Source organism: Silene latifolia, chromosome 9, assembly GCF_048544455.1.
Source record: "Silene latifolia isolate original U9 population chromosome 9, ASM4854445v1, whole genome shotgun sequence".
Lineage (NCBI taxonomy): Eukaryota > Viridiplantae > Streptophyta > Magnoliopsida > Caryophyllales > Caryophyllaceae > Silene > Silene latifolia.
The window spans coordinates 217,989,918-217,995,374 of NC_133534.1; the positions used below are offsets into that span (position 1 = coordinate 217,989,918).

Below are 5,457 nucleotides of genomic sequence, written 5' to 3' on the forward strand. Positions count from 1 at the left end.
TTTGAAGCGCCGGTTCTCACCTTCTCTAGATACCTTGTCGTCCTATAGTCCTGAGCCTTGTACTCTCCTTTGATCTGGTTGGTCAATAAAAGCGAATCTGTTTTCACCACGACATGCTCTGCACCGGCGGTTCTGGCTAGCTTGACTCCGGTTATTACTGCCTCGTACTTGGATTCGTTGTTTGAGGTCACGGAGGTAAGCTTCAAGGCGTGCTCAAACACGTCTCCGTTCGGGCTAAAAATAACGGTGCTGGCTTTCGAGCTATCCGTCCTGGAAGGGCCGTTAGTGTGTATCTCCCATACGCCGGGATCCTTCTCGTTCTTCGAGACGAATTTATGTGCTTCCCCTCGGTCCGAGACGTATATCAATGTCAGGGCCCGGATGGATATCACAGCGTCGACTTCGCTCAAAGTGATCCGACCTATGAGAACGTCGTAGTCAGACGTGCCGTCGATGACCACGAATTCAGACATAACATTCTTGGCTGCGCCTCCCTCGCCGAACCTCACCGGTAATCTGACTGACCCCAGGGGTACCAGACCGGCTCCAGAAAAGCTGTATAACGGGTTGGTGCAGGGGCTCAGGTCTTCAATCCTCAGACCGAGGCTGAGAAAGCATTCTCTGTACATAACGTTTGTGTAGGCGCCTGTGTCAATCAGGCACCTCTTCACCAAGTGGTTGTCTATGTCCAGGTGGACCGTAAGTGGGTCGCTGTGAGGAGCGATGACTCCGTCGTAGTCCTCCTGCCCGATGGTCATATCGGGGACGTTGGGAGCGGGGGTGGCTGTGTTGGGCACAAAGTTGACGCCCTGATATGGTTCATTCAGGTGCCGTTTGTGCCCATGAGCGGACCCATCGTTCCCGTTGCCCCTGATGACAACATGGATTACTCCTATCCGTTCGAAGACGGACTTGCCATTTGACCCGCCGGCATCTGGCTTTTGGCCACCGGCAACATATTTGCCGAGGCTCCCCTTCCGGACCAGCTCTTCAATGGCATTCTTCAGATGTCGGCAGTCGTTGGTTAAGTGTATGGTGTGGCCGTGGTACTCACAGTACTGGCTCGTGTCACCGTCACTCCTCGGCCTAGGGGGTCTTTCCCACCTCTGGCCCTCGTTCTTGCTCAAAGCGAAGACCTCGGCGGCCGATACGACTAGGGGGGTGTGATCATCGTACCGTTTTTTGTAGTACGTTCCCGAGCTCCCCCCGGCATCCGCCGAGTTCTGTTTCCTGGCAGACTTGTCCGACCGTGACCTATTTTTCTCACGGCGTCTTTCATTGGATCGTGACCCGTTGTTGTCACGGCGTCTTTCATCCGGGTCGTCCTCCTGGTGGCTCTTCTTTTCTGAGTGTTCGGCCTCGCTAGGGCCTACCCAGGTCTTGTGATAGTCCTCTACCTTGATGGCCTGGTCGGCCATCTTCCTGGCGGCATCCCAGCCCAGGCCTCCGCACTTGATGAGCTCATTTTTTAAGTCTCCCCTTGGGAGGCCCTTCATCAGCGCGAAGGCCGCCAATTCGGGATTAATTTCTCGAATCTGCTGGACCTTTCCGTCGAACCTTTTTACATAGCTTCGTAGAGACTCGCCCCCCTCCTGTTTGATGGTTAGGAGGTCCGACGTCTCCACGGCCCTCCTCTTATTGCAAGAGTACTGGGCTAGAAAGGCGTCCCTTAGGTCGGCGTAATAGTATACCGAGCCGTCGGGAAGCCCCTTGTACCAACTCTGAGCCATCCCATGCAGGGTTGTTGGGAAAACTCGGCACCAGACCTCATCGGGCTGCTCCCATACCGACATGTAAGACTCGAAAGCCTCAGCGTGGTCAGCTGGGTCACCTTCCCCTTTGTATGATATGGGTGGCAACTTGAGCTTAGTTGGCACCTGGACTTCTAGGACGTAGGCGTTGAGGGGGCATCGACCACGTGTCGAACGACACGTGGCGATCGGCTCCTCGCGTTCCTAATCCGGCTTCCCCCGTAGAGGGAAGGACTCCTTCTTCGACTCGGACTTCTTCTCCAACTCTGCTGAGTCGGACTCCTCGGGCTCCTTTGGGGTGAGCCTCGTTCGTCTTTGCGGGGACGCTGTCCTCCCACGAGTACGGGAAGGACTTAGGTCTACCACGCCCACTTTGGGCTCCCCCGGCGACTTGGCTGGGTCAGCTTCTCCCAGTGCTCCGTTCAAATTTCTCGGAGTTACGTTTTGGGCCCTGGTCTCCTGGACGGTTTCCGTCGCTCTTGTCGACGTGACAGTGTGAGCAGGCGTATTACTAATTAGGTCCAGGAGCATTTTCAGTTTTGCTGCGTCAACTACATGTCCCATGATGGTGACCTGGTTGACTGGCAGCGGCGTGTCTGGCATTATTGGCATCCCGAACTACGGTTGGATTACCCCGCCGGTGGAGGGCTGCATGACTCCAGAATTGTTGAAGGTATCATCTTGGTAGAGTGTGGTTTCGTCGGTCACGACTGCGTCTTGTTGTTTCGACATTTTCTTGGCTTTTTGGGTGGGTTTGTTTTTGTATTTTTTGTTTGGGAATGAATGTGACTAGCTTCTAGTGTCTTCCCCACAGACGGCGCCAATTGTTCCGGGCGTAATTCCAGAGCAAGTATTGTTACCACCCGTGGCTTGTAGAATAATGTCTTGAGTTGAATCCTTATTTCCTTAATTGCTCCTCTCGGCCTCTCCTGCAACGATGAACGAAATGAGGGCTTGGCTTTGTGCCAAGCGTACTCACTCCGACGCTCAAGTCAGTAAACTTAAAGGATTAAGTTGTGTTACTTGGCTGAATGTATATTGTAGAGAGATAAGGAAGATATTACCAGATGAATAGTGTACTTAGGTTAAGTTGTGGATCCTTTCCTCAATGAAGGTTGAGGAGTATTTATAGACTTTCACCTTTTGTCACGTAGTGGCCAAGTGGCTAGCAGGTGGAAAGACTGATCTACCCCTCGGCAGAGGGACCTATGGCAGGCCGGTGGGCCTTGTTGACTCACCGCCGAGGGGTCTTGGATATGAGTACGCGGGTATGTGTCCCGGCTGGCTGGTTGCCATGCCGAGGCCCATATTGACAGGCCGACAGGATGCGTCGGTTAGGCTGTCTAAGCCGTTGACTTGCTCGTGGATATCTTTGACCTTGCTCAATATGTTGACTTGGTCAGCGGTGCAGAATATGCCTCATCACTACTAAATAAATATCTAGTTAATATTATTTAGTAGAGATAAGGGCTAATCTTGGGTGCAATCAAGAGGAGAATCTCTACATTGGGATTTTGGAGGATCATCCTAATACTCATTATAGCTCAAGAACAAGTGAAGGTAGGAGACCTTACTTGTGCCCAAAAATCCGAAATTTACAATGTAAGGGACATTATTTTACTCATTAATCTCATATTTTGTTATGCATGCACTAGATCTAAAGAACACAAATTAAGAAGTTAATTAGTTCACTATTAGAAGAGTGTAATAATAGGTATATGAACCTAACAGGCCGGCTGCCGGTGTGACAGCACAGGACCACAAGACGTATTTTGGGCTTATTTTTCCTTCATTTATGTTTAATTCAAAGGGGTAATATAAATACCCCTTCCCTTAATCATTTGTGGACACATAACCCTAGATTTCATAATTACTCTAAGTTTATGCATAATTATTAAACAAGTATTAATCTTCCCCTAATTAAACCTTAATCATTTACTTAATTAATAGATCTACTTAATTTCGATTGTTTACATTTGGTTGTTGGGTTGTATTTTGGAGATTTTGAAGAATTTCTTCCTTAATTCAATCAAAGTAGCTATCTTTCCTAGTTATTGGTATAATTCTCGTCTTATTTACTTGGTTTAATCAATAGTTTACATTTCAATTCCTCATTTACCATTGTTGTAATTTGCACCATTGCTTTCTATTATGTTTATTTATCTTTCTCCAATTGTTTGCACTTTTCTTTTGAGTATGTGTGAGTAGTAACCCCCTAGGGTTTAGGGGGATTCTATGTGGGGATTAAGGGAATGATTGGGTGATTAATATTTGGGTTTTGGGTAAATTATTTAGTCCTCTTATGCATGCACATAAAGTGTTTGATGAATTGTATGAGTGAAAGCTCATACCTTTCTTCATTGTTTGCTTAAGTCCTTTGTTTATGAAAGTCTATGGAGGGTTTTGATAGCATGATTAATAGAGGATTGGATGCTTAATGAAAGTTAGGTGTCATCTTTAGGGAGGCTAAGATATTGAGTCGTTTACCTAGACTATTCTTTACCCTTGACCGATTATTCTCCCATGTTCACTTTTACCCATTTAGATGAACCCGAAAATCCTAGTCCTTAAATTAATCATTTACACATCTAGCTAATTACTCGTTTTAGTTTAATTTAGTTGTTAGTTTTGAATCAATCTCTCTTATTTTCCGACTAAACTTGACTCGCATTAAATTGAGTATTAACCCCGCCATCTTTGTGGTTCGACCCCGATTTATACTACTTAAATTGGGTTTATAAATTTTGTTGATGGTAAGAAATGACGGCAATATCTTCTACTCATCAAATGGCGCCGTTGCCGGGGATGGCATTAGGCCATACTTAGTTTATTAAGATTCTTAGCTTTAGTTTTAACTCACTTGCTATTTGATTTAGTAGTTGTGTGCTTCATTGTAGAGTGTGTGATTTCTTTCCCTCCCCTAGTGTGTAAAAGCACTAGGAGACTAACGGTTTGTCGAGTGCATGCCTAGGAGGAACCATCAAGCTCTACTCTTCAATTCTGACCCTGAGATGCTTTTTAGGACCTTGAGGACAAGGACCCTTGATAGAGTTAGTAACCCTCTTCAAGCGAACATAGACCAACCAAACCCACTTATTTTACCAATTATTGAAACCACCACCCATCTTCAATCAAACGACATAATTGAGACTCCAATAGAAAACCCATTTCACAACATTCAAATTCCAAGTCCACCTCAATCACCACCCCCTCAAATGCCAAATCCACCACCTCCAATGGCTTTACGTGATCACAATCGCCCTAACCATAATGATGCTTGTAATCCTATTAACTTCGGCACCTTGGCTCCCAACAACTTTGAGATGCACCCCGCCTAAGTGGGATTGATTGAGAGAGACTTGTTCTGAGGACAAATAGAAGAAGATGCTCATGCTCATCTAAGAAAGGTTAAGAGAAAAGTCTCTATGATGAAAAAGAACGGGGTATCCGAAGATACACTAAGAATGATGTTGTTCCCATTCTCCTTAATGGGTAAGGCGGATCGATGGTTGAATGTCCACCCTCCGGACACATTCACAACTTGGGACGCTTTAGCCAAGGCATTCATGGCCAAGTACTACCCATCATCCAAGACCGTCATGCTTCTAAATGAAATCCACACTTTCCAACAAGAGGATGGAGAATCCTTGGGTGAAGCATGGGATAGATATCAAGACCTTATCGCTAGTTGCCCTCACCACGGAAT

At 46.7% G+C, this 5,457-nt stretch overlaps 1 non-coding gene across 1 annotated transcript; it reads right to left on the minus strand.

The window, feature by feature from the left end:
- Positions 1-5,350: 5,350 nt before the first annotated feature.
- On the minus strand, positions 5,351-5,457 carry LOC141603488 (small nucleolar RNA R71). Its single transcript, XR_012525359.1, has one exon. It is a non-coding gene; the product is annotated as a small nucleolar RNA R71 (small nucleolar RNA).